Source organism: Megascapheus bottae, chromosome 5, assembly GCF_031878675.1.
Source record: "Megascapheus bottae isolate mThoBot1 chromosome 5, mThoBot2.hap1, whole genome shotgun sequence".
NCBI classification, from domain to species: domain Eukaryota; kingdom Metazoa; phylum Chordata; class Mammalia; order Rodentia; family Geomyidae; genus Megascapheus; species Megascapheus bottae.
The window spans coordinates 60,515,171-60,542,917 of NC_143513.1; the positions used below are offsets into that span (position 1 = coordinate 60,515,171).

At 38.0% G+C, this 27,747-nt stretch overlaps 2 pseudogenes; both read right to left on the reverse strand.

Moving 5' to 3' along the window:
• Window positions 1-17,898: 17,898 nt before the first annotated feature.
• Window positions 17,899-19,242, reverse strand: LOC150063478 (ubiquitin-ribosomal protein eS31 fusion protein pseudogene; annotated as a pseudogene).
• A 24-nt stretch (window positions 19,243-19,266) lies between these two features.
• The window catches only part of LOC150063479 (ribosomal RNA-processing protein 8-like), a 42,604-nt pseudogene continuing 34,123 nt past the window's right edge, over window positions 19,267-27,747 (reverse strand).

The following is a 27,747-nucleotide window of genomic DNA, read 5'->3' on the forward strand; positions in this document are numbered from 1 at the left end:
TTTCCTTGTCACCATAAACTGTTTTACTATGTAACCCTCCTCCACTATTATTATCTAGTTTTGACTTACAGTTTTGCTTCACCCTTCTCATCATACCCGTTCTCTGCTATCTTGATGTCACCAAGTATTGGAAGGGAGGAGCTCTGTCCTGAAGCATGGGCTAATACTTGCATCTTTCTTTTTTTCTTATTTTATTTTACTGTTTTATTGTCGGGAGAGGGGTTACAGTTACATTCGCCAGGTAATAGGTGCATAACTTCTTGCACACTGATACCCGTTCTCATGTTTATGTCCCCGTTTCCCTCCCCTACCTTCTCCCAATCATCTTGTTTCCCCCCGCCCTTTCCTATTTCAAATAAACAAATAAACATGTCAGATACAACATGAGATTAACCATAAAGGCAAGAAGAGAAGAGAAATAACATACTACATTAAGAATAACAATCATACAAAATAAAGCTCTTGTTTCCATATCCTAGAGTTCATTTCATTTAGTCTCATCCTATATGACCTTATATACATAGGTTTTGAGCCATTGTGATCCTAGATGGGTGCTAATTATTACAAACGAGAGAAACCATTGAGCCTATGTTCCTTTGGGTCTGGGTTACTTCACTTAATATGATTTTTTCCAAGTCTTGCCATTTCCTGCATCTTTGCTTTTCATCATGCATTAAAGATAAAGATGGTTCCACACCTTCGAATTCTTGAAAACCATGCCTCCTCCATCCAACCTTTTTGAACTTATCCAGAATTCTGATCTCTTAGTTATTCACTCTCTCATTCTCAATTTTCTACAGGCTTTTTCAAATCTGCCTCCAGATATGCTCTGTATCCTCCTCCCCCCAGGTTGGAGAGAAAACAAAACATCTCCTCATCCTCCTGCAAGCAGTGCATATTGTTCTGTTGTCTTCTTATTGAAATAAACTAGACTAAATGAAATAACATAGTTATCTGTCATGTCTGACATACCTTCTATCCTACATTTTGGACTGAACCTCTCTACTCTAAATCACTGGAGCATTCGCTGCTGTCTTTTTAAGTATGGGAATGTTTTAGCAGGTTTTAATATTTCTGAATTCTCTGCAATAATACAAATAGTCAATTATCTATTGTATACAAAATAACTATTGCATCTTAATGATATATGCAGAAAATTTCTCCAAATAATGTAAATTTTAAACACCATAGGAATCAAATAGGGGCCAGGAGTTTGATCTAGTAGTAGAGTGCTTGCCTAGCATGCACGAAGACCGAGGTTTGATTTCTTAGTACCACATACATAGTGAAAGATGAAAGTTGTGCATGGCTCACAGGATAGGGCCCTAGCTTTGAGAAAGCCCAAGGAAAATGTTCAGGCCCTGAGTTCAAGCCCCAGGACTGTCAAGAAAAGGAAGTAAATAAAGATAGTAATGTGGAACTTTTCATGACACTGTCCCCAAAGAGTGATTACAGTTTGACTTTGATCTTTGTTCTGTTCTGTTTTCTTTGAAGTATATGCTGCCCTGAACTCTTGACAACCAACTCCTGGGGGCACTTGGCAAGTTTTTCTGCAAAACAAGACATCTTCATTTGTGAATATATTTCTAATCATCTTTGTAAAGTAGCTGGAGGCATCATTCTAAACTTCAACTTCATATAAACAAACGCTTGTATGCCCTAATTTCCTTGAGTGTTATGCCTGATAATCTTGTTTTTTTTCCTGTGAAAAATGGAAATATACTTGAACAGAAATTTTCATCTGAAGAACATGCATTGCTGATACTTAAGGAAAATAGGATAAACATAATCTTTTTTATTGTATTTTATTGTTGGGGTAATGTATAGAGGGGTTACAATTACATTTGTCAGGTAGTGGGTACATTACTTCTTGAACATGAATAAACAGAATCTTATCGACAAAGGCATGCTTATATTAAAGTGTTCGTATCTCTTTTGGATTTCATATTTCCTTTGTTTTTAAAGGCCAGTTGTATAACTGACATCTGTGGGAATCCTTTTCTGACAAAACTTAGAGAAATTAAATATTCAAAACATCATCTTCTGTAATGAAGCAGCTAGAATATTAAAGGTCTAGAGAGATATACTGAAGCGTAAGTGATATATTAGAGACACCAAACCTTCCTTGGTGTGGAAAAGAATTGCTTTGGAAGTAATTTTGTCTTATCTACAAATGAATCATTTCTGTCTCATATATTCTGGAACTCATCTCTTCTCTCCTCTCTGGCTCATCTTGTACCCCACCCCTGGTGCCCACCATTGTAGCCATCTCTTTCTGTTACTAGGGCTTGCCTTCTATCTTCTGCCTAAACTAGAATTCTTTTAGTTAGATCCCAAGTTTGAGAAGTGAAGAATATCACAGAGGAAAAATTTAGTGAAGTGTAATGTGTCTTCTTCCCAGATGGCCTCCCATCTGCAAACGTCTTGGGTGAAGTTAGAGCTGTGCTATTTGCTAGGAGGTAGCAACTGCTGTTTTAGGTCTGGTCTTCTTAGTTCAAGAAGGCTCTTTACAGACAATAGTTGTATTTGCTTATTTATTTATGCATGTATTTATTTATTTATTTATTTATTGTGATGCTGGAGTTTTAATCAAGGGCCTTGTGCTTGCTCAGCAAGTAAACCACCACTTGAGCCATGTACCCTTGCAGCTCTTTGAGTCTGACTAGCTTAGGGCTCCCTTTCAAAGCCCCCTGGACTTTGTGAGACTGCCTAGGCTCCTTCGAATATCAGTCATGCCCCCACTCTGATCACTGCCTTCTGCTTGTGGATCATTACACATCTGTACAACTTCTAGCATATTCACAGTAGTCTAGCTTTCCCCAAACTGATGCTGTCAGAAATGATGCCTTTGTGCTTATATCTCATGACTACAATCTCAGCTGCACAGGAGGCTGAGACATGAAGACTGAGGTTCAAAGCAAACCAGTGTAGAAAGTCTAACAGAACCTATTTTCAGTTAATAAGTAAAAAGGATGGACAGAAGTCTTAGTGCAGATGGCAGGGCATCAGTCATTTGAGTTCAATTCCTGGGATAATGTAAAAAAAAGAAATGATATCTTAAATGGTCCTCATGATTTTTACTAAATTTGCCCTTCCAATTTTAAAAATAATGACCAATTAGTCTTAAGTAAGTTGAACAAAGACAGGTCAAGTAAACTCTCAAATAAGGATGAGATATATTTTTAACCATGTTGTGAGGGGAAAATAGGATTTGATTAAGCTGCTATTTGTGAGCATATGCTGACATAAATCTAAGGTAGAACACATCCTGGACAACAAGCAGAATATTTTCCCATTGAGGCCAGGACTTGAACATCTAGCAGGATTTCTCTGGATAAATGGGCAAAAATTATTTTTTCCAAATGTGCCATTACAAATGTCTTACAGGGGCCAGGAGTTTGGCCTAGTGGTAGAGTGCATGTGTAGCATGCACAAAGACCTGGGTTCAATTCCTCGGTACCCCACGTACATAGGAAAAAGCTGGAAATGGTGCTGAGGCTCAAGTGTGGTAGAGTGCTGGCCTTGAGAAAGTCCAAGGACAGTGCTCAAGCCCTGAGCCCAAGCCCAGGACTGGCAAAAAAAAAAAGAAAAAGAAAAAGAAATGTCTTACAATTGCATTAAAAAAACCTGTATACATACTTAGACTTTTGTGTCCACCTGAGAGATGCACACCCATTCTACTCCTTCCAAAAGCAAATTGTACTGAAATCCTTACACGAAAACATCATTACGCACTCTTCCTTTGTGACTGTACAGCATGCAAGCATCAGGACAACTACCAAGAAGCTGCGGAAGCTGCATAGCTGCATAGGTCAAACTGTTACCTCCTGAATCCAAGATACAGAGCAGAATGCAAACAGCAGCTGAGGCTAGCCAAGTGGTGAGGCTTGAGGATGAGAGAGGAACACAGCACAGCCATATGAGGTGAATTATCTAACGGCATCTTGAAGTACCAGGACTGAATATCTTGATAAAGAATTCGTTTATGCTACTCAGAAGTACTTCAGAGCAGATGGTTACTCATTCACTAATACTTTGGGTTTTCTTTAAAATTAAATAACAATATTTCAGAACAAATTTGGATAAGAACCACCCCAGCAGACCTAATTGGCATTGCCGTTATATAAAGTTTCTTAGGAGAATCTAGGTTTGATTTTAAAAGAAAACGAAGGACAGCCCTCATTTTTGAGAAAGGAGGACAAAACTCTAGTAAATGTTCCTTAGTTCCTTTGAGCCCTTTCTGTCTCATTCTGTGCATGAAATAACCATGTGTTTCCTGTGGTCCCTCAAATTGCCTTCCACATCTTGCAAAAATTAGGGGATATTATTGGATTAAAAACAAGCAAACACTGTGCTCATTCTGTCAAACAGCCATGACACGCCAGGCTCAGAAAAATAGGTTGTTCTCATTTTCATTGATTTATTTCAAAACTTCTCTCAGTCAAAGGGTCCCTGGAGGTTGAATTATTTTTTAGTATAGACTTTAGCCGAGATACATTAGTCAGAATTGGTGAAATATAGCTATTAACATATAAATCCAATACCTCATCAAGAATTCATTTTAACCTTGGTGACAGCACCTAAAAATCATCATTTTTAATACCATTACTTTCTGCAGCTTTTTCATTGGACATGGATGCTTTAGTGATTTAGTGCCACAACAGTAAAATGTCAAGAGGATTTATTGGCATGAAGCAGATCAATTCATATTAGAAAACAGGAACGAGGAATAAAATATTGCTTTTTGGATCTCTTTTGTTCTCCTGTTCTAAGTAGAGGGGATTGAAATCATATCTAATTAGAACCTTAAATATTAAAAACTAACTTATTTTTCTTAAATTACATTCTACTGTAAATAGTTGTGTCTTTGAGTCATAATAAACAATGAAACCTATTTTGTCCATCCATAGTCAGCAATATATCTAATTCCATCAAGCTAAAGCATTCATTTTTATCAATTCTGACATAAAGAGTTGATTTCTAAGTCAATTTTGGATCTTTTTAGATTGAGATAAGTGAGGGCAATAACAGTTTATTGAATTGTATCAAATGTAACCACAGTGATTCCTCTGCCATGTTGATGTTTATTTCCATGGAAACTGGCTGCACAAAAAATAGCTAATATTCTGTTTTGTTTATTAAATCAAGTTTGAATATTTCTTCAAGTGCAGTTACCAAGGTAGGTGATGAGGATTGCTTTGAGGATTTAAAATCATTTCTGAACAAGTGTGACAAATGCTTGTGAAGGAATGCTCTGAGAGCAGAGAAAGGTCACCTTGCTCAGGATATCTAGAAAGACTTTCTGGAATAGGTGACAGGTGGCACTGAGCTGTCTTCAAGGACAAGTAGGAAAATCAAAGATGAAAATGAAAGGTTCTTGAGATAAAAGATACAACAGAGCAAAAAGAATTTGGTAGATAAATAAGTACCAAATCTTAGGTATTGCTGATAGTCTCACTGATAATCATTATCTGGAAGACAAAGATATTTGTGGTGTTTGTATCAGGCATTTGTTATTTCTTCACCCCTTTTCTTTCCTTTCTTCAGTTTTAAACCTCCTCCTTTCCTTTCCTTCCTTCTCTTCCTCCCTCCCTCCCTTTTATCTCTTTCCTTCCTTCCTCCCTTCCTTCCTTCCTTTCATTTTTTAAGCTCCAAGTATAATTTTAATGTAAAGGTAAAGACATTTTTCTCCCATCTTAACTATTAGGACTTCCTTTCTTTTTCTTTCTTTCTTTCTTTCTTTCTTTCTTTCTTTCTTTCTTTCTTTCTTTCTTCTTTTCTCCCTTCCTTTCTCTCTCTCACTTTTACTCTCCCGCCCTCCATCCTTCCCTCCCTCTCTTCCTTCCTTCCTTCCTCCCTTCATTTCTTCATTTGTCCTTCCTTCTTTCCTTCGCCCTCCTTCTCTTCCTCCCTCCCTCAAACTTGAGGGCACTGAGATTGCAGGGATATACCAACACAACTAGCTAGGCATCTATTTTTCTGTGTAGGTTATTTCATCTCAACTTTCCTTGGAGAACCATACATTATCACATTAAATGTCAGGTTTGGGTGAATCAAACTATCCTACCTTCATGGTCACATGTCTTAGGCCTGACCATGCAAAGGAATTCCATTGTCATAACCACAGTAGTCAAAGAGTTATATTGGTTCCTTATTGCTGCTATAACAAAGACCACAAATAGAGTCTTAAATACAGACATCATTTTATTAATGAAATGGGAGAATACCAAAATTGAAGGTATCAGCAAGACTGCTTTCCTTCCAGAGTTCTAGGGAAGAATTTGTTTCATTATCTTTGCAAGCTTTTAGGGAACTACCTACATTTATGATCTCCTGGCCCCTACCTTTGTCTTCAAGATCAGTGGCCTTACACTTTCAATTCTTTCTTACACCTCTGCTTTTGTCATCGCATCTATTATTATGACTATAAACTTTCTGGCTTCCTTTTATAGAATGGTATCCCAGTGGTTTCATGGAGCTCATATGAATAATTCAGGTACATTTCTTGCCTCTAGATCCCTAACACTGGCAAATTCCTTTTTACTGTATGAGGTAACATTTTTGTAGACTGCTGGGATTTAAAAGTCAACATATACGTGGGTGGTCATTCTATCTACTTGAGTACTAATGTGACCTAAGATAAACCAATATGACTTAGCCACTAAATTTACTTAGAAATAATCAGAAGGAAGTAAATACCCTCCTTGTAATAGAAGATTGATATAGTAAAATTTTAATTTTAGAGCTGTTGAGGGCCATTTCCCTACCATTTACGATTATTTTAGAATAAAGTCAACAGAAAGAAAGCAAGGTAAAAGTTACAGAGACAAACAGAGAAAGAGACAGAGACAGAGAGAACTTGGCATTCACTATGGAAGTGGCTGGATGTATCTGTGCTTCTACCTCTGGCCTTTCCCATTATTTGAGTCAAAAAAAATTACCATTTTAAATGTAAGCCATTTGAATTGCAGTTCTGTTGATACACCAAGAGTCTGGGGAGATGCAAGAACAATTAGGCCTTTAAAAACAGAGACACTATTCAATTTTTACTGAATAAACAAATAACTCTGGTGTTGCAAGCCTAGAAGCAAAAAGATGGATTGGAGAGGAACATCAGTGGATAAGATAAGAAATGATGAAAACTTGAAGCAAGCCAGTGTCAGAAATGGCAGAGAATGTAGTGAATTACAGTTATGAGCTGCTTGGATCACATGGCTGGTATAAAGAGTGAATCCTGGTTGAGTTCCAGGTTTCTGGCTTAGGTGACTGGATGAATGGTTAGATTATGAATGGATAATCCATCTAGGTTCAATATTGCTTTAAGAATCACTATATCAGTATTAGGGAAGTTTATAATTTTTGATAAAGCTACTTTGAAATAAGATGGATTTATATGAGAAAGGAGTTGAAGGTGAAATTTAGGAAGATGCTGACAAGAGTATGGCATTATGAAAATGTACAGAGGAAAGATTTTCAAGCAGAGAGTAAATGGACTCTTGTTTAGATGATGGGAAATGAAAAGAATACTGTTCTCTTCCTAGGAGTCAAACAGCTAAAAGGAACAAATAGTCTTAATCCCCAATCTGAAAAGAATATTTATCCTATCAATACAAGAAAGTAGTAGAGCGTTCAGGTAGGATGCAAATGGAAGTTTACTGCAAAGAATGTATATATGGGGACTACCACAATGCCAGCCCAAAGCAAACAAGTGTTTCTCTTTTTCTTTCCTATAGTCTCTCTGTTAAAAAAAAAATAGTAGGCTGACTTGCAGAAATCAAACAGGCAAGTACTCAGATGTTGAATAATTCATCTTGCCTGTTTCACTTAGGTAATTGCACAATACTTTTGCATATGTATCTAAGAAAGAATGTGGGTTGGACATATCAGATCATGAATTTGAGTGTACATTTTTGGCAAGTGACAGTTTCAGCTATTTTGTTTTTCTCTCTATTCATCTCTCATACTAATAAGGATTATTTCTATGTGCCAAGGCATCCTCAGTTTAAGCTGCAAATGTCATCCAGGTATCAAGAGATAAGATTTTTTTAATGCTCCTAATTCTGTGCTTAACAATTGTCTAAACTGTCCCCACAATTTATGTTCTTCTCTGAGGACTCATTTTTTTAATCTATTGGGTACTACTCTCCTGCATTAGGAATCCACAAACACAGATTCATCTAGAGGTTTGGAGGGATGGTGGTCAAAGGTTCACACATCACTGAGAAAAGGCTTTCTTTGCATTGTGCCTTCCTTCTCTCCTAATACTCTCAATTCTTTCTTTGGAATCGTGGACAGTTTACCTTACTTTAAGGTGAATAGCACATTAGAATTTCACCTCTTCCTCGTCCTCCTCCTTCTCTTCATCTTCCTCCTTCTCCTCTTCTTTTCTTTGAGATGGAATCTTGCTATGTTGCCATCAGACTCTTAGACTCAATCTCGCCTCAGCTCTCACATGTAGTTTATACTGAGGTTGCATACTACCACACCCAGCACAGAATTTACTTTTCAAAGACTTCACTCACTATTTCAAGTATTACACACTAAATACAGTGTTCTAAGAGGAACTTTGGTGGTAATGTTTTTCTCTACAGCAGACATGTTGTTCACATTTGTAGTAAGTTTCTTTCCCTAGTCTTGAGTATATTATTTCATATCTTTCCCCATCACTCATTGTTCTTCTCTTTCCACAGAGAAAAGCAAGATTATAAGTAGGAAGTTGTCTTAGCTTCCAATGACTAACTTTTGAAACTTCTCCATGATGACATTTATCCTTCTTCTTATTACAATGAGAAAGTTCCTCTTTGCTTATAAAAGTTAAAAGTTCATCATGTTCTCTGCATTCCTCCTCCTTTGCTTGCTTAAGCTGTCTATTGTTATTCTTCTACCCAGTATCATTAGTTTCCCCTGTCAATCTTTCCCTCATCAGCAGTCTTAAAAAAATGTGCACTGAATGATATCCCTTTTTCTCATCCCAGTTATTTATTCTTCTTTACAAAATCTTTTTAAAGCCTGATTATTCTGTCTCCACTTCCCAACTTCAGATAACAATTCAGTTCATTGTAATCTATCTTTTTCAACTTGTCACTAAAAACTTTGCTTTAACAATCTCTATGTTGTAAAAACCTAATATCTAAACATCTCATAATACTCATTCCTTCTTTATTGACAGGAATATGCTCTTGGCTTTGACAATTTACTTGGTTTACCTCTTAGCAGCCATATGTCTCTAGTTCCTTGTCATTTATGGTCTCCTCTTCAATCCTAGCACTAATAACATTGATTCTACAGAGTTTAATGCTCCTTCTCCATTTTCTTTCTATATAATTGTGGAATCATCAAGCCTGGTCAATCTCAAATTATTTTAACCACTTCTGAACTCCCTTCTCCATAGCAGGCTTGAATGAAAACTACATACGTGAGTGTCTCTCAGACAATGAATTAAATATTTAATATAAAACTGAAATTTTAATTATTAGTGAATCAATTTTACTTTTCTTGAGGCAGGGTCTTGCTATGTAGCCCAGGCTGGTCTCATACTTGTTATCTTTGTATCTCAGCTTTCCATGTGCTGTGATTACAGGTATGCACCAATATGCATGGCTATTAGTTATTTTAAACTGATAGGCAAATCATAAAAGTTGTACACATCACTGGCCTAATAAGTGCTGTTTCTATACGTGTGTATATATAATGTAATCAATACAGAAATTGTTTGTCCAATGCATTTTTTTCCCTGACACAGATAAATAATATCACCATTTTCTTTGATGCAAAATCCAGAAATTGGGAGTCATTTTTGATTATATTGTGTCTCTCATTTCCCACAAGCTATTGCTTTCCAAGTTCTATTATTGCTGTCTCTAACCAAGATCTGCCTCTTGATTGGCATGGTTGCTACTTCTCCATTGAAGCCACCATCATCTAGTGAGCGGCAAACTCTCACAGAGTACTAATCATTTCACCAATCTATTTTACAACAATCAGAAGGAATATTTAAAAGTAAATTTGATTAATCAATGACTTTCTGTTTTTTTTGACAGTCCTGGGGCTTGAACTCAGGGCCTGAGCATTGACCTTGGGCATTTTCCTGAAGACTGGCGCTCTACCACTTGAGCCACAGCACTACTTCCACCTTTTCTATGTATGTAGTACCAAGGAATTGAACCTGGTTCTTTGTGCATGCTAGGTCAAACTCCCGATGCCTGGCTTTCTATTCCTTCCCATAGCTGGCATCAGCCTACAAGTCTCCACATTACAATTTCCTTCTACAAATACAACTTATTCTGCTGTCCACTCAACACAATTCAGCACCTTTCTAAACTCATTCTCACACCTTTCTTACTTCCTTTATTTTTATTTTTTACACACTGGAATATGAATTGAGAACCTCATCTTTGCCAGGCTGGTACACTTGAATCCATGCCTCCAGCCCAAAGGAATCCTATCTGAATTAGTCCTATTTTTTCCCATTTCCATTCTTTACCCCTGTCTTTTGATTCCTTTATAACTCATACCTGGCTTCTGGTATGCTGCTCTTTCAAATGACTATTGATTCTCAGAACCTTTAAATTGGGATATCTATGTCTCACTCATCATTTTAAATGATTGGTTACAGCAAGATTTTAAATAGCTCCCTGCGTAATTTTATGGGTGGCCAAGATTGAGAACCACCGCCATGGACCATTGGTTCTCAGCGTATGCTATCCATCCCACCAGCAGCATCAGCCCTGTCTATGACTCTGCCAAATTTCAAAATACCTGGCTGGGAGTTTGGCCTAGTGGTAGAGTGCTTGCCTAGCATGCACAAAGACCTGGGTTCAATTCCTCGGTACCATATACATAGAAAAGCTGGAAGTGGTGCTGTGGCTCAAGTGGTAAAGCTCTAGCTTTGAGGAAAGCCCAAGGACAGTGCTCAGACCCTGTGTTCAAGCCCCAGGACTGGCAAAAAAAAGCAAAATATCTGTCTCTTATTTTAGGTCTACTGAACTAGGATCTGAATGATTCAGATGCTAAAGTTTGAGAACTAGTAGATAAATTCCACTACTAATGACTGAATAAACTTCATGAGAGTCGTTCTGTCCAGATAGTGTAAAATGTTGCCCCAGTGAACACGAAATCTACTTAAATCAACCAATAAACAGTCAACAATACTCATCAATACGTATGAATTAGATACATCAATGACACAATGAATGTATGTCTTTCTTCTGCAGAACTGGATGCAAGTGATCAGATTTCAATATGTGCCCCACTGCAAAGACCTAAGGATGAATTTTTTTCCCATTAGCCCTTAGTAAGAAAGCATGTTACAGCAAAGATAGAAGAGCAGAAAATAGTATGATTTCCTGAATTGCTGCCCCAGCAGTTCTTCCTCAGCCTCATTTATATTGCTTCTAACACTTCAGCACAGGGTGTTTTGACAAGTGTGCTATTTTCACTGCTACCTCTAATTCAAAGGTGCCAAACTAGAGAGGTTATTTGTTAGACTTCATTGGCTACAGATCAGCACCCACATTCATTTTCCTTTAATTTCAAAGTGAGTGGGTCACTAATAACCTGCCCAATCAAATTAAGGGATACTGGTCTTTTCTTGGATGATCAGTTCTCTGTTAGAAGCCTCTGTTGCTATTATCTGCACCTCCGCCCCAGCACCATCTGCAAAATTCACCATTTTGAGAATGCAAGGTGCAGTCTTCCCCATTCTTAAACATTTTATCATGCTGAGAGTGTTCAGAGAGACCTGTCATGATTGGCTTGCTAAAGAAAAAAGGCAAAGATTATCTACTCTAATTCTAGTGTGAAGTTGATATATAAGCTAGAGAAAAACAATGGTATTAGTTCAAGCTGCTCAAACATGAATTATGTCTCCTATTGGCTAGTGTTTCTAACAAATAAACCAAAAGCTGCTACCGGGGGTGGATGCTAATTCAGAAGCTCAGACTTGTTTCTGGTATTATTTTCTATAATGAATCATTCTCTAGACCCCAGGGAGAAATAATGCTACAATTCTATATTAGCTGAAAGAGCTGTGCCTGCAATCTCATCCCTTGCCAGGGGTACCCAGGAGAGCTTTCTGTCCAGATCACAGGGGTCTAATTTGTGCACATTTCAATGGCTTTCCTATAGGGGCAGCAGCCATAGCAGCTTTGAAGGGCACAGCAAGGACTCACACAGCAAGGTCTCACACATCAAAGATGCTCTCCTCTCTTTTCTTCTCTCTTGGATTTTCAGCTCTAGTCACTCTACTGAAAGGCATGGGGATGCTTCTTTTGGGGAAGGTTTCTTTCTGACCATAATCTTTGCTACAATTTCCATTCCTCCCCTTATTCCAGTGTTACCTATCATGCTTATTATTATGAAAACTTGAAGGGAAAAGACCTTATCTAGAAAGAGGAAACAAGATCACAAACTCAACAATGAGCTATTCTTACTTCTGTCTGACAATTAGATAAAGCAGAGAATTGAAAAAAAAACATAGTACCTTCTTTGTCCTAATGTGAATCATCTGTAGTATGAAGATAATTTATGGGTTCTACTTTCAAGGGATCTCCTAGAACCCTGTGTCATCAGACCAGAAGGTACAGAAGGACAGAAAGAGCATTAGAGTACTCTCCCTTTAACTTGTTTTTTATGAGAATTCTGGTTCTTTCATGGGAAAATGAATGAGATACGACTGTTCCCTCAGAGATGAACTTTCAACATGAATTTTGGAGGGGTCACAAACATTTGAATCCTAGCCCAGACCAAATAAAAAACTTCTTTAAAAAAAATCACTATGCATGGTATTTATACATCTGTTCAGGGGTTGGGGTAGGAAGATCGCAAGGTGGGTGGCAGCTGAGGTTACATAGCAAGACACGATCTGAAAAGGTATGTATGCCCTTTTCTAATAAATTCTTTTAATAAAAGAAAACTTCGGGGTAATTTATTGGGTCTTTCCATTGAAGTTCTTCTATTCATTCTAATCAAGAACACCCCAAATATTGGTTCTTCATATTGAAAGAAAGGCCTGTGACCATGTGGCCTCCTCATTTAAGCAGATGGAACAACACATTTCGTGCTAATTAAAATCTTCAAAGGGTCCTCAAAGGGTAGCAGTAAATGCTACATATTTCCCTTTTATAAAACACCAGCAGATGAAGAGTTCTTTTTTTTTCTCCTTAATGAATATAGGATTTCCATCTGTTACCTCTATCAAAATGACACATCATGTAATGCAGAAGGGGAAAAAATAAAATTGGAAAGACGGTGTCATGATCTTTCTTTTGCAGCTAGGCATTCTTTTCTAGAGCCAGACAGTGCTCTGTCCTGCCTTCTTTATCTATCTATTTATTTACTTAATGATATCAGCTCTCAAAGTCATGGGAAAAGATTGGCTAGTTCTGATGGAATATAACTGAGTAGAGCTAAGGTTGCCCTATTTTGAAGACATTGTGACAGGTACAGTTGATTGGCTTACTCAGAATGCATTCTAATAACCAATTTGATTGTCTCCCTGTAGTAGAGTCTAGAAAGCTGAACTCTGCATGTCCACCTCAGCGCAATCCCACTTGTAAGAGATCTGAAGTTCAGAGGCTGTCAATATGAAGAAAGTGTGGCTTTCCAAACTGGCAGGTGTCAGCCTCTGGACCTTCTGTGGCAACTGTTTCTATCATGTGGGATGGCAACTAGTGAAAAAAAAAAAAAAAAACCTACAAGGTGACTGAGAATTTTTCGTGTTTCCGTGCCTGAAGGTATACAAGTTTGTTTTTCTGGAACTCCCCAAGAAGTCTTATGTTGGAACCTATTGCTTTCAGCCTCCTGAGGAAGTAAGATTATAAGATGGCACCTGGCAGCTCGCTAATGAGTCAGTACTTGCTGACCAGGAAGTTTCTTTGCATTTGTTGATTTGTTTCTTCCGTGCTTGCTGATAGAGTGAATCTCTAGATTTCTTCCAGGTTTGTTTGCTGCTTTGCAGAGGACCTTTACAGTAATTGGCTGCTTAAGGTTATAAATAGTGTGGGATTTTCAGGGAACGGGGGAGAAGGGAGAAAAGATGGAGAAGGGAGAGGAGAAAGGAGAGAGGCAGAGAAGAAAGGAGAGAGAAATAAACGACCTCTGCTCGCAGTGATTTGAGTCTGTGATCATTCCTAGTACACCTCCAAAGTGACGTGTCCTTGTGGCGGGCAGTGACAGTCTCACATTCTCAGGAAACTTTTCTGTTCAAACAAGCCAGAGCGGAATCTGTTACTGGCAAGATGCACTTACAATTAACACTATGGAAGGGTTTAATTAGGATGACACACAATCATTGATACTTTGGCAAACTACTTGTCTACTTATTAACAGAGAAATTTTGTGGTAATGTCCTAGCTTCTCTTACCATGATGCATATTAGTGGAAATTACCTGGGTAGACTTGCTTCCCGGATATAAGCACCGAATATGTTTTTGTTTCTTTCCTATCATATAAATGAAGCATTTGGGGTTTTATTATCCATTTCAGGATAATCATGGAAAAACCCAGGGAGAGACAGAGACCCTGTCCTCATACCCATGAGCCACAGTTCCTATGTCAGAAATATCTATTTCTACTTCCTTTGGGAATCTTGTTGCATGAGAGTGAAGCAAACTCTCAAATGCTTTATAGACAATAGACTGTAAATGCTTTAGACTGTTTTGTAAATTTAAAATGAAATGAATCCCTAACAGTGAATTTCTAACTCTATTGGAAGTAAGCATATTACAAGTTGGTAAGGATTCAAGTGAAGCAATTGTTTTCTTCTTAGTTTAGTCTGCTCTTACAAAAATGCTATATTCTCTGCAACTTTGATACCACACCTTTATGTCTCACAGTTTGAGAGGTTTGAAGTGTGAGGCCAGAGTGCTAGGCTGGGCAAGCTCTCCATTAAAGGACTGACTTTCTTTGTATGACCTCATTTGGTGGAGAACTGAGAGGAGAGGGAGCTTTTCTATATCGCCTTTTAAAGACAACTAATCTCATAATGAGGGCACCCACCCCATGACTTAATTACCTCCCAAAATTTATATTTCTATATGCATGACATTGGGGATTAGAATGCCAACATGTGAGTTTTGTGGAGATACAAGCATTCAGTGTATAGAAGAAGTCACAAGGGAGACATAAACACCATCTTTCCAGAGTTCTCCAAATAGCAAATGAACTTAATTGAGGGAAAGTAACAAATGTCTAGTCATTTTGGGTGTTTGTGCCTAAGGGCCTTTGAGAGGCGACATTCAAAGGAAAAGGTCAAGTGTCACACTGTGATTAGACAGGACAAATGTCATTCTTTTCTGGTATTATCATTGTTGGGTTCTATGTCAACATCTCATTCAAAAATGGTTCATGCTAGGCAATTATGAACTTATATTTATTTCTTCCCACTTCATGGTGAATCTAACAATGGGCTAGTCTTATGGTTATAAAAAAGTCTGTGGAGAGAAATTGAATATAAGAAGTTGTCAGAGGTGAAGCAGATGGGAAAAATACAGGAAGAAAAGTAGCTGAATTACTTAAAGCAAAGGTTGGAAGTAAGTTGAATTATGTTAGTTTCTAGAAATGAAATCACCTCTAGAGAATGAGGGTATGAAAACCAGGTGAACTAGAACATTTAGTTTAGGATATTAGAGAAAGTATTGGACGGCAGCCTCCATCTGACTTTTGGGGAGAATGTGCTAGGCAGAAAATCTGCTTTTCTCACACAAGTAAGCTAAAAATAATTACTCCAGGGCAAGAGGCAAAGTGGGGTAAAAATAAATCACAGTCACATTCAGTAGTGCCAAGCAAGAACCTGCAATATGCTGACCTGTTTACAGTTTGATATCCTGGGATTTCTCACCCGTACAAAAGTAGTTCTTTGCACTCTAAATAATTTAGTTGGGTGTATGGTTATCAATGACTCATTATACAGACATGGTCTCCAGGGATCTTTAAATAGCATTGGGTCCCCAGGACCTCTGATCCACAATGTGAAAATACCAGTGAGGAGCACAGGGAGCTTTTAGTTAGGAGAGCCCTGAGTGTTAATCACTGCTTGTTCTGCCTCCTTTCTTTTCATGGAGTCTGAGAGATGCTACGATAAAATGAACCTTGAAGCAATACCTGAAAGAAGCCAGGCAACTCATTGGCTAGGACAGTGGAAAGAATGTGAAGTGAAGAAGGCAAAGGAAGATAGTCCTTGGGCAATTCAGAAAGGCCAGGAAGAAAACACTGGAAGAGGCTGCAGATGCCTGTGGGAGATCACACTGGCAAGTCCTTCAGCTTCTCATTTTAACTGAGCAGCATAGCAATCTTTGTGAAAGATGTATTATGACACTGTCAGCTCAGACTAGGTGTTTTCTAAGGTAAAATGGGCCTGGATTCCACCTTGGTCTTTAGCCTCTGGATCCTATGCTAATATTGCTGATTGACTAAGATTTCAGAAGGTGAAAAGGCACATTATCCCTCAGAAATGCCAGTGATATTTCCCAATTAATTAAATCACAAATCCCTAGACTCAGATTCTTAGCTCAGCTTGCCTTCCCCAAAGCAGGTAATTCCAAGGAAAGAGAAAACCTGTCTTGCTTTGGATTAGCTTCCTCATGCTGGCTATGAAACTTGCCAGGTCTGTTTCTCACCCCCACACAGTTGCCTATCATGGCACAAGCTGCTGAGGAAGTGACTGGCAGAGGCTCAGCCTGGAGCTTCCCTCTCTCTGCGTCCTCCTTCTTCATAGAAGCATCCTTCCTTCCGGGGCAGATGCTGCAGGGAAATGTAATTCAGAAGCTTTACAAGAGGCATTTTCAGAATGAAATGTCTCTTGTCCTCCCTGCTGTGCAGTCTATTTCCTCTCAAGACTAGCAGTTTCTAACTTCCAGAAGCCTTCTGTGAGAGAGATTAGTCGATGGCCTGTTTCATGTCACACAAGCTAGGTCATATTGTCACACTGGATAGGTTAGAGGCTACTTTAGGAACTTCACGAACACCTAGTGATTATTCACTCAGCTAAATTCTTATGAAAATTACTGGGTCTTTGGCACTCCTTCTAAAAACCCCCACACAGATTTTGATTTATATTGCTATCCTGTTTGGGTTCTTCCCCTCAGATACAAATGAGCTGAGCACCCTGAGATCAAGGGATTGGCAGCATGATCCTCCTGCTGGCTCCAGAACTTGGGCCTCCCTGCCTTCACTATCTATCATTCCCATCCAGCATCATTACCATCTATTAACCACTTCCCACCCTACACCACTCCTCACATTCCTTTTATTCTCCTTGTTGAAGAGTAGACCTAGCCTCCTTCAGGTATGGTTTCAAGGTTTATTTCAGCATACAAACTCTCAGGGACTGTGAGAAGGAGAGGTGTTATTACCTCTCCTTTAGCTGTAAATCTCATTCTAGATGTCTAGAAGGAAGGGTAAAAAAATTTCATTCAGTTTAGTAAATATTTAGGGATGGCTCTATGGATGATAACACCTTTGTGTAGAAATGTGCAAGAAAATAGCTAATAAATACATTCTGGGAGGCTTTTGATTTTTGTTATAGGATCTTAAAAGAAAAACTCTCTTATCATGTATCAGGGATTTATTGAAATTCTGAGCTGTTATAGTTCAGAAACTGTCCAGACACCCTTCAAATTAAGTGATTTTTTCTCTCTTTTTCTTAATTGGAACAAAAAGAATGGTGGAAGAAAGCATTGCTTGTGGAGTGCATTTTTTAAAATTTTAAGAAATTAGAGAGAATAACTAAGTTGAATCTCTGCAAATAATTACATCAGGTCCTATCCATAATGTGAGCAGTTGGCTCTGAAGAGAGAAACTAGAGATGACTGAAACTATTGTGTTTGTTCTTAACCTATCGATCTCCTTATCCTTTTATTATTTTATTTAGTTTGTGCCCTTTTATACATTCATATAAAATCACTTGTCTTCTGGTTTGTTGAAACAGCAAGTTAGACAACAATTGCCACAATAATGTCTGTCAATGTGGCTGGCCATAAAAACTCCAGCATCACACTCATCTAAAGGTCACTCTCGACAAGGATGACTAATTTTGCCATTTTTATCCACCTTATACTATTTCAAGACAGCCAGTTTAACCTTCTTTCTCTTATGCTTGTTCTTCTTGGGGGTGGTGTAAGACTTCTTTCTTTTCTTAGCACCACCCCGAAGTCTCAACCCTAGGTGAAGATGGACTCCATCTTTTGGCTGCTTACCAGCAAAGATCAGTCTCTACTGATCAGGAGGAATTCCTTCCTTATCCTGGATCTTGGCCTTTATATTTTCTATAGTATCTGAGGGTTCAACCACGAGTGTGATGGTCTTCCCCATATGGGTTTTGACGAAATCTGCATGCTGGCACTGCTCCCATCATTGATGGCAGATCATCAAAGCTCATTATTTTATTTTAGTCTGTGATTTTGAAGTAGTCTCAGTATGTAGCCTTGACTGACCTGACCATGACTTTGTAGATCAAGTTGGCCTTGAACTCACAACCCTTTTATTTTAGACTTTTAGTGTTAGGGTTAAAGTTGTATACTACCATGCCATACATGACTAGTCTCTTACGTTTTTAATGTCATGATGGAGATATATTGGGGGGAAGGGAAATGAGGACAAAAGCATGAGAAGGGGTATCAATGTGTGAGAAGTAATGTACCTACTACCTGGCAAATGTAACTGTAACCCCTCTATGTATCACCCCAACAATAATTTTTTTAAATGGGCATAAGAATAATATACTGCCTAGACTTATATATTTTATAGTTAAAAAATGTCATGGTAGGTGAAACATATTTAAGGGAAAAATAGCAGTCATTATTAAGATTTAAATGCCCCTTTGAGTACCTTTCAAGCAAAGCTTTATCAAACTCCCAAAGTAGCATAAAGAAATGGTTTATAATCTTCTTTTAAGGGATCCCAGTAGTGCCCATAAAACAAGTCTTGTGTATATGCTTTGTGTGTGTGTGTGTGTGTGTGTGTGTGTGTGTGTGTGTGTGTGATTCTTTGTGAGAGGGTTATAACAAGCACAATGTAAGTAAGAATTTGAGCCATCCTCATGTACTCTACGGCAGACCAAGGTGTTGTCTCTAAAGCATTCTGAGAAGGGTTAGGCCCTGCAGAGGAATGTTGCTCCCTACTGTCAGAATACCTGAGATGGACTTCAGGTTTCAGGTCGGCTTCTTCATAACTGGGTGACTTGATAACAACAACAGAAGCAGGAATAGCTATCACTGCTTTTGCTATATACCAGCTACTTTTCATAGGTACTTTACTTTTATTCTTTAGTTAACCTTCACACCTCTGCAAGGAACATGGTTTTACTGTTCCTGCCTTAGGGGACAGGGAAGTCAGGAAATCTGTTAATCACAAAGACAGTAAAATATACAGTCGTTTGTCTATAATGTAAGAGTGACTTTACTTAAATTGCAGGGCTATTATGAAGATTAAGGAAATGATAAATACAAAGAATCTGGTATGTATTAGCTGCACATTAAGCAGAGGAATTATTAATAGTTGTACTGTATTAAAATCCTTTCTAACATCCTGGTATGAGCCCAGGGCTCATTTTACTTAGCAGTTGTTAATATACCAAACTCACAAACCAAGTAAGAACTAAGAAAGAAGCACAAAGTAATCAAAATAATCCAATCAAAATAAGCAATCAAACAAACCTCTTGCTCATTATCTTAGCAGAACCCAGGGGACCCTAGCTGAGAGTCTATTTACTTGGTTGTAAGGAGCTTGCTCACAGGCTTCCTAACTCACAGATGATTAGAAATGCAAATTACAAAGAGGAGAGTCTGCTAGGAGCAAGCACGTTGTCAGTCACTAGTTGCTATTCTCCACAGCTGAGATGCCTAATGCCAGAGAGTACTCAAAGCTACCACAGGTCTGGATTCCCAGAAGATCTAATCCTTATAATAAAGATTATTAGTCCTCTGGAAAGCCTGTCCTGGCACCTCCTTACCCATCTTGGCAGAGTTATGTCCTATCAACACTCCATTCAGCTCTGTTCACAGCTCCGGTTGCCCAGGACTGAAGTAATTTGTTTTTGGCATTCTGATAATTAGACTTTATGCTCCTTCAATGGAAGAGCCTTATTATATTCATCATGTATCTGTGACTCACTTAATGGATGTTCAATACATGTTTGTTCAATAAATGGCTATTGATATAATACATTACAAGGCAGACAGGAGTTTAAATTCATGTTACAAAGCTGTAAGACAATACAGAGGATTTTTTAAAACTTCTCATTCAAAATCACTAGGTGATCATTTGTCATAATTAGTATAAACCTTGGACTCTCCTAGCAGAGGATTACAATAGGGCAAAACCTAGATACATAAGGCCATATAGGATGAGGCTAAATGAAAGGACCTCCAGGATATAGAAACAAGAGCCATATAATATGTGATTGTTGTTCTTAATGTACTATGTTATTTCTCATCTCTTTTGTTGTCTCTTGGTTATCTCACATTGTTACAATATCTTACCTTGTTATCTGATATATTGTATATAGGCTTATTTGTTTATTTGAAATAGGATAGGGAAGGGGGGAAAACAAGATGAGAGGAGGGGGTAGGGAAAGAGAAATAGGGACAAAAACATGAGAAAGGGTAGCAATGTTTGTGAAGTAATGCACCTTCTATCTGGTAAATATAATGTAACCATTCTATTAATTATAATAAAAATATATTAAAAAAACAAAATCACTAGGTGAGCTTCAGTGCCTGCAAAATTAATGGCAATATGGAATACAGCATTACCTGAGGGTTCTAGACACAGCAGGGATTTCCCTGTATAGTAACCCAAAAGAGAGCATATAAAATAGACTGAAAAACAGAGAAAATGGTGCTTTATTGAGACCCTAAGGAAGGCTCTTCCCCAGACTGGGAAGGAAAAATAGAGTATAGGAGACAGTGATAGGAAATATGAACAGTGTCATAAATTGTGTCAACAGCCAGTTCTTCTTCTCTTCCTTCCCAAGAAAATATGAAAGAGGCACCATGAAGGGTTTATTTGAGTTATTATGGAAATTTGCATCAACTTTATCCATTGAAAAGAATGAACATAGGCAGGATAATACAATGAGATACTAACTCAGAAGATAAATTGTGAAAAATCTGTTATTCAGGGAAGGGTGGTCTTTCAAAAGAGAGAAAAGCTTTGCTTTGGCTGACAAAGAACTAGATCCCACCTGTCTCCTTACCCCCCACAACAGACTCAGGTTTGGAGAGTCCATGAGTCTCAAGACCAGCTTGTTTTACAGGGCAAAGAGAGACAGAGCGAAAGTGAGTGTTAAGAGCATATCATGTTGCTGAAGATGGGGTAAGACTGTGGGATTATAAACTGCAAGGGCTACAAAGGGTCACCAAGTGTACATGGCTCTCAACTTTATAGGCACAGAGCAAAACAATGATCCTGAGAGGGTTGTTTTGGTGAGCCTGGAGAAACAAGACTAAAGTAGTTTGGGAATTAGTTCTTGAGTCTACTGAAAATCAAATGGGAAAGAAGGCCAAGTTAAGTACCTAGAAAAATGGAGATCAACTTGTACCAGATACTAGTCTCCAAACTAGGTTTCAAAATGACAATAGGCCCCAGAATTAGATATGTCTTGAGCAAAACAAGCATTTTTCCACTCATGATACACCAGGAGCCCATCTTGTAGGATGGTTTGTATCGCCAAGAACACCTAACTCTTGCCAGTAATAATTGACCCTAACCAAAAACACACTTTCAGAATGGCCACACCAGGCTTGTTGCTGATACCCTTTGGCCTAGCTTTGCTATAAAAGGATGGAAATAGCACACTACTGACCTGTTCTAAATTTCAGAATCAATCTGAACCCAAGCTTAAAAGGTCACTCTGTTTCAGTCAAATTGAGTTTAATGAATGAATGGAAATGTGCTCGAGGATAGGGAGGCATAGAATCTACCTCAGGATTGCAGCTTTCCAAGAGAGAGAACTAGCATCTTCTCTGATGTCCAAGTGACAGTCCACAGCAGGATGAAATCAATTATACCTGTGGCATACATGCATATAAGAAGGCATGGTTCACACTCGTGTTCTTCCAACTTCCGTAATCATGCATTCCATTTTGCAGTTTAGACAGATGCCTACCTGCATAATAAGTAAATCAATGGAGGTTCTGTTTCAGTCCATTTTCTCTTCTTTTATAAATTTGGTTTCCATGGCTGTTCATTCATATTTTATATCTTTTGACATGTTATATTTATACTCCATATTTTTATGGCTTTTGAAGACACAAATAAGTTTCATGTGTAAAATTAAACCTGTGAAATTTCTTTCCACCCTGGATGAAAGAACTCACTTGACACCTGTAGCAAGTTTATGAATTTTACAAGAATCAAGATTCATCAGTGAAAATAGGTTTATGTAGCCTAGAAATTGTGCTGCAAACAACCTTCTCATGGTCAACTGGAATATTGCTTCTTGACTTTATAAGATAAACTGAAATAAATTCAAACCAGACAAAATTATCACACCATCAACCATATTGTCAACTTGGCAGCCTTGTTACTAGACAAAAGTACATGCATTAAGTAAAGTGAAAATAAAAGGAAACACTGCAAGCCAGGAGGCATTTTGTTTAACATGGTATTAATTAGCTCCGGCTTTCATAACTAAAAATAATAGACTGGATGCTTCAGCTGCATCAACTTATTTTCTCACAATTCTGAAAGGCAAAAGACTGAAATTGGAATATTGTCATGCTTAGCTTCTGGTGATCCCCCTTCCTCAGACCTGTGGACAACCTCTTTCGTAAGAAAGTAATGGCAGTTCATCTGGCAAAGAAAGGGTTACTTCCATCCAACAAAGCCACCAATTCCACTGAATTAAAGCCTCACTTATATGACCTTATTTAACCTTGGTTCTTTTCTAAAGACACTTTTCTTCAGATGCAGTCACATTTTGAAACCTTGAACATAGGAATTTGAGGGGGGACAGGTTCAGCTTATGGCAAATAGTTTGTGAGCATTCTCCTACAATTGATTTAGCAGGTATATTCCTTTAATGTAAGAATTGTGGCTTATAAATCCATTGTCATTTAATAATCTTATTCTATTAAAGCTAGCAATAAATATTAGAAAAGTAGCAAGAACCAAATTAATTTGGTAGCATACCACTTGTACCTGCAGCTTGGAAACATTCTCCATTGTTCATTCCCAAGGACAGTTCAATGTTCTCTACAAAAACAGGGAAAGTGTGCCTGAAAGTGCAGAGCACCTGCCTGACAAATACAAAGCCCTGAGTTCAAACCTCAACACAACCTCTCTCCACTTTGCAAGGAGGGATCTTTACATTGGGGTATTCCCTTAAACACATTGGTTTCTCCTGCAAAGTAAGTTGCTTATGAAATACCCAGAGTCATTTCATGTGTAAAAAAATCCCAATCTATATGTACTTCAATAACTTATCCTCCAATAAAAATAATTTGCTCCATATCACATTGTAGTTTACTATTTTGTTATTCTCTCATATAAAATCACATGCTGCTTAAGAAATTATATATTGAGTTGTCCACGTAAGACCATATCTTCTTTCTCCATGCACTTACTTTCAAAGGCATGTCTCCCTTCCTTCCTTCCTTCTTTCCTTCCTTCCTTCCTTCTTTCCTTCCTTCCTTCCTTCCTTCCTTCCTTCCTCCATTCCTTTGTTCCCTTCCTCACATCCTTCCTTCACTTCCTCTCTTCTCCTTTCTTCCTCACTCCTCTTTCCTTCCTTCCTTCTTTCCTTTTACCTCTTCCTCCTTCTTCCTTTCCTTCTCCCTCTTCCTCTCTCCTTCTCTCTCTATTAATCCCTCTCTATCTGTTTCTGTCTCTGTCTCTCATGGCTTTTTGAGACAAGCCCTTTAGAACCTGTGATCCTTCTGTTTTTGGATTATAGGCTTTTGACACCACCCCATATCTAAAACCCACTAGATTTTGTTTTGCCTTTTTACTGGGGTGGTTGGTAGTACTCAAGTTTGAATTCTCAGTATCTTGTTCTTAGGTTGGTATTCTTTACTATGGAGTCACACCTTTTATCTTTTGTTGTTTTGCTAGCTACCTTTAGGTAGGGTATCTATTCCTGTCCTCATGTGTGTCTGGACTACAACCCTCCAACTTTAGGCTTTTCATGGTTGCTGGGAGCACTGGTACATGAGCTTCCTTTCTTTTCTTCTTCTTTTTCTATTTCTTTTTTCTTTTTGCCAATCCTGGAGCTTGAGCTCAGGGCCTGGACACTGTCTTTAGACATTTTTTGCTCAAAGCTAGTGCTCTGCCACCTGGGCCACAGCACAATTTCCAGCTTTTTCAACATCAGCTTCCTTTCATGGAGATGGTTTTATAGACTTTCATCTCTGGGCTGGCTTGGAACAGCAAACCTCCCAATCTCAGCCTCCTGCATAATCTAGGATGATAGATGTGTACTGCAGGGGCCATATGAACTTTTCTGCCCAGGCTGGCTTCCCAAAGCAATCTTCTAAATCTCAAGGTTCCGAAGGAGATGTGTGAGTCACTGGCACCCAGTTTACTCTGGCTTTTCTTCCCCTCCAACTGAATCTCAGATACCATGAGTTCTATAGAAGAATTTATGGGTAAATATGTGTGTTTGACTTCAATGATAATTTATTTTATTACTAATTTAATTGTAATAAACTGATAGTAAAGCCAGTCTTTTTATGCAAATGATGCTTTTGAGTTAAGTGCATGCTAAATAACAGCAGTGTCTTATATATGTGGGAAAATAGCACATTATTAGTTAATAGGTACTTTGAGAGTTGTGTCATCACTCAGCACATTGTCATAGAAGCATATCAAACTCAAAAGAATCTGGGCCACTAAGTCAACAATGCATTCATTCTAAAAGTAACAACTTCAGTAAGCCAATACTACTGACCACATTACATTGATGACTGTTAGTTGTCAGATGTGGTTTTGCTTAGTTTTCTTGAATGTATAAATTTATATGAATTTGTTTTGGATTTATAGCCATGTAAAACTTGTAAGCATATAGTCTATCTGGCTTTTGGTTATATATAAGTTATACTATGAGTAACACTAGAATTCCATGGACTTTTTACAATTTATAGCCATAAAATAGTAACATATTACATTGTGATATTTCTTTTATTGTGTCCCTTGAATAGTAGTTCTACCTTTTATTGTTTAATTATGCTTACTTGTTACTGTCTTGTTGTTTAGACATAATGCAAATGCAGAATGAATTTGAGCCTTCAGGTCACTTGCATACATCCTAGCAACTATCTTAGTAGTCAGGTCATAATGAATGTCGCAGAAAATGTGGGTTTTAGCTCTTTGGTCACCCAATTTGGTTTGCTCAATGTAACTTCCAGTTCTAGCATATTTTTAACTTTTTTGTGTTTATTTAAATTTACTGCCAAAAAATTAGTTTCTCCATTTAGTCAAATATTTCTAGTGCTTACAGAGATTCCAAGTGAACAGCAGCTCATCTTCAGTAGATATGCCAAGAATGACTTGGGGAATTCTATATGGGTCATCTCACTTAATTATAATAACAGTAGGAAAGTAGACAGGAGAGATTATTTGTGCTCTTTCATGAAGAAATTAAGGCACAGGGAACTTGATTACTTTGTCCATGGATCACACAAGTAGTAAGTGGTAGAAATAGTAATCTCATCAAACATGCCAACTCCATTACCTAGTCAGCACCTTCTACTCGAGTTTACTGCAGGGATGTAAAAGTCACTGCTTTATGATTCAGATGTCTCCTTATCATCAGAAACTGCACTAGTAAAGTGTCAAATGGGATGGGAGTTTGGCCTGGTGGTAGAGTGCTTGCTGGCTTGCACTAAGACTCAGGTTTGAGTCCTCGGAATCAAATACATAAAAAAAGCCAAAAGTGGTGCTGTGGCTCGAGTGGTCGAATGCTGGCCTTGAGAAAGCCTGAGAACAGTGCTCAGCCCCAGGACTGGCAAAAAAAAGTGTCAAATGGACAGGAAAACATGTTTAATACAGTTCCCATTATTTATTGAACACATACCACAAAATGTCTCTAATAACAGTATACTTGTGGCCTTATATCTAAAATATATCTACAGCTAAAACAATTGAATCTCTCCAAAACAAATATTCAAAGAAACAGCCACCCCATTAAAAGATGCGCCAAAGACTTAAAGAGACACTTCTCTGAAGAGAAAAGAAGAATGGCCTATAGATACATTAAGCAATGCTCCACATCTCTGTCCATAAAGGAAATGCAAATCAAAACAACTTTGAGATTCCACCTCTCTACAGTTAGAAAGTCCATGATCAAAAAATCTAATCACAACAGATAATGGAGGGGATGTGGCCAGGAGGGATCACTACTACACTGTTGATGGGAGTGTAAACTCCTGCAACCACTATGGAAAAAAAAAATCATATTAAGTGAAACAAGCCAGACCAAAAGGAACATAGGCTCAATGGTTTCCCTCATTTGTCATAATTAGTACACATCTAGGACTCTCCTAGCAGAGGATTACAATAGCACAAAACCGAGATACATAAGGACATATAGGATGAGACTCAATGAAAGCGTCTCTAGGATATGGAAACAAGAACTTTATCTTGAGTGATTGTTATTCTTAATGTACTATGTTATTTCTCTTCTCTTTTGTTGCCTTTGGGTTAATCTCGTATTGTTAGTGTATCTGAAATTTATTTGTTTATTTGAAATAAGAAAGGGAAAGAGGAAAAACAAAATGATTGGGAGGGGTGAGGGGAGGGAAATGTAACTGTTCATGATGTATAGTGACGTGATATGTTTATGAACTTCAAGTTCCTTAAATAGGCCCATCTTTAAAAGGTAAATAGTTAGATATTTATTTAGCATATAATTCCTATTTTATTTTTCCTAGAATATTACTTGACATATGAACCACATTATAATATTTCCTCAAACTGAATCCTTCCTATTTCAAGTTTCAAGTGCCCCTTGGATTAGTTGTCTGACATCTGAAAAATTCACCTCATTTCCACTGTCAATTTAATTTGGGGCATTAAAAATAAGAATTCAGACCATGTCAATATGCTTGATAAAATGGGATGTGATAGAGATAACTAGGTATTTTTATGACTCTCATGATGTGATCAATTTGGACATGGTGGACATCTGGAATGATGACAAATGAGTTGATTGGAGTGTATCAATTCAGTTGTCGTGGCAGTCTTTGAAGCTCATTATTTTCACTGTGTTATTTCACTTCTGACCTTTTGTCTTAGCAGCCAGAGGCTGCTGGGTGATCCTCTTATAGGATGCTTCCTTGCAGTGAGTTTGCTGTATGTATTTTTTTAATAAAAGAAATCTAGTTTCTCAAGCTATTGCAAAAATTTTATTTCATGAGCTGCTTTATTTTTTCCCCAATGACAAGATTTCTACCCTAGAAATTCTTCAGCCTAATATGTTGTATCACAGCAAAGATCAGTTCCACCGCAGACTAAATATGAGGCAACTCCAGGATAACCAGAGAGCTGCGTATGAGTGGGTATAAGTTGTGATCTGTATTTTGGATACTTCCTGAGGTTCATTCATGCCTTCCTTCATTAATGCATCTGTTCTTTCAACATATGCTTATTACATACTATTTCTGTGAGCTGAGTTGGAGATGTGGTTATGAATAGAAAAACATCCACTCTGCTCATAAAGCACAGACTTTGAAGAGACATACACATGACTCTTCCGTGGTGACAGCGGCCCTGTAATTTTATAGGCACTCAAATCTTATGATGAGCATGAGG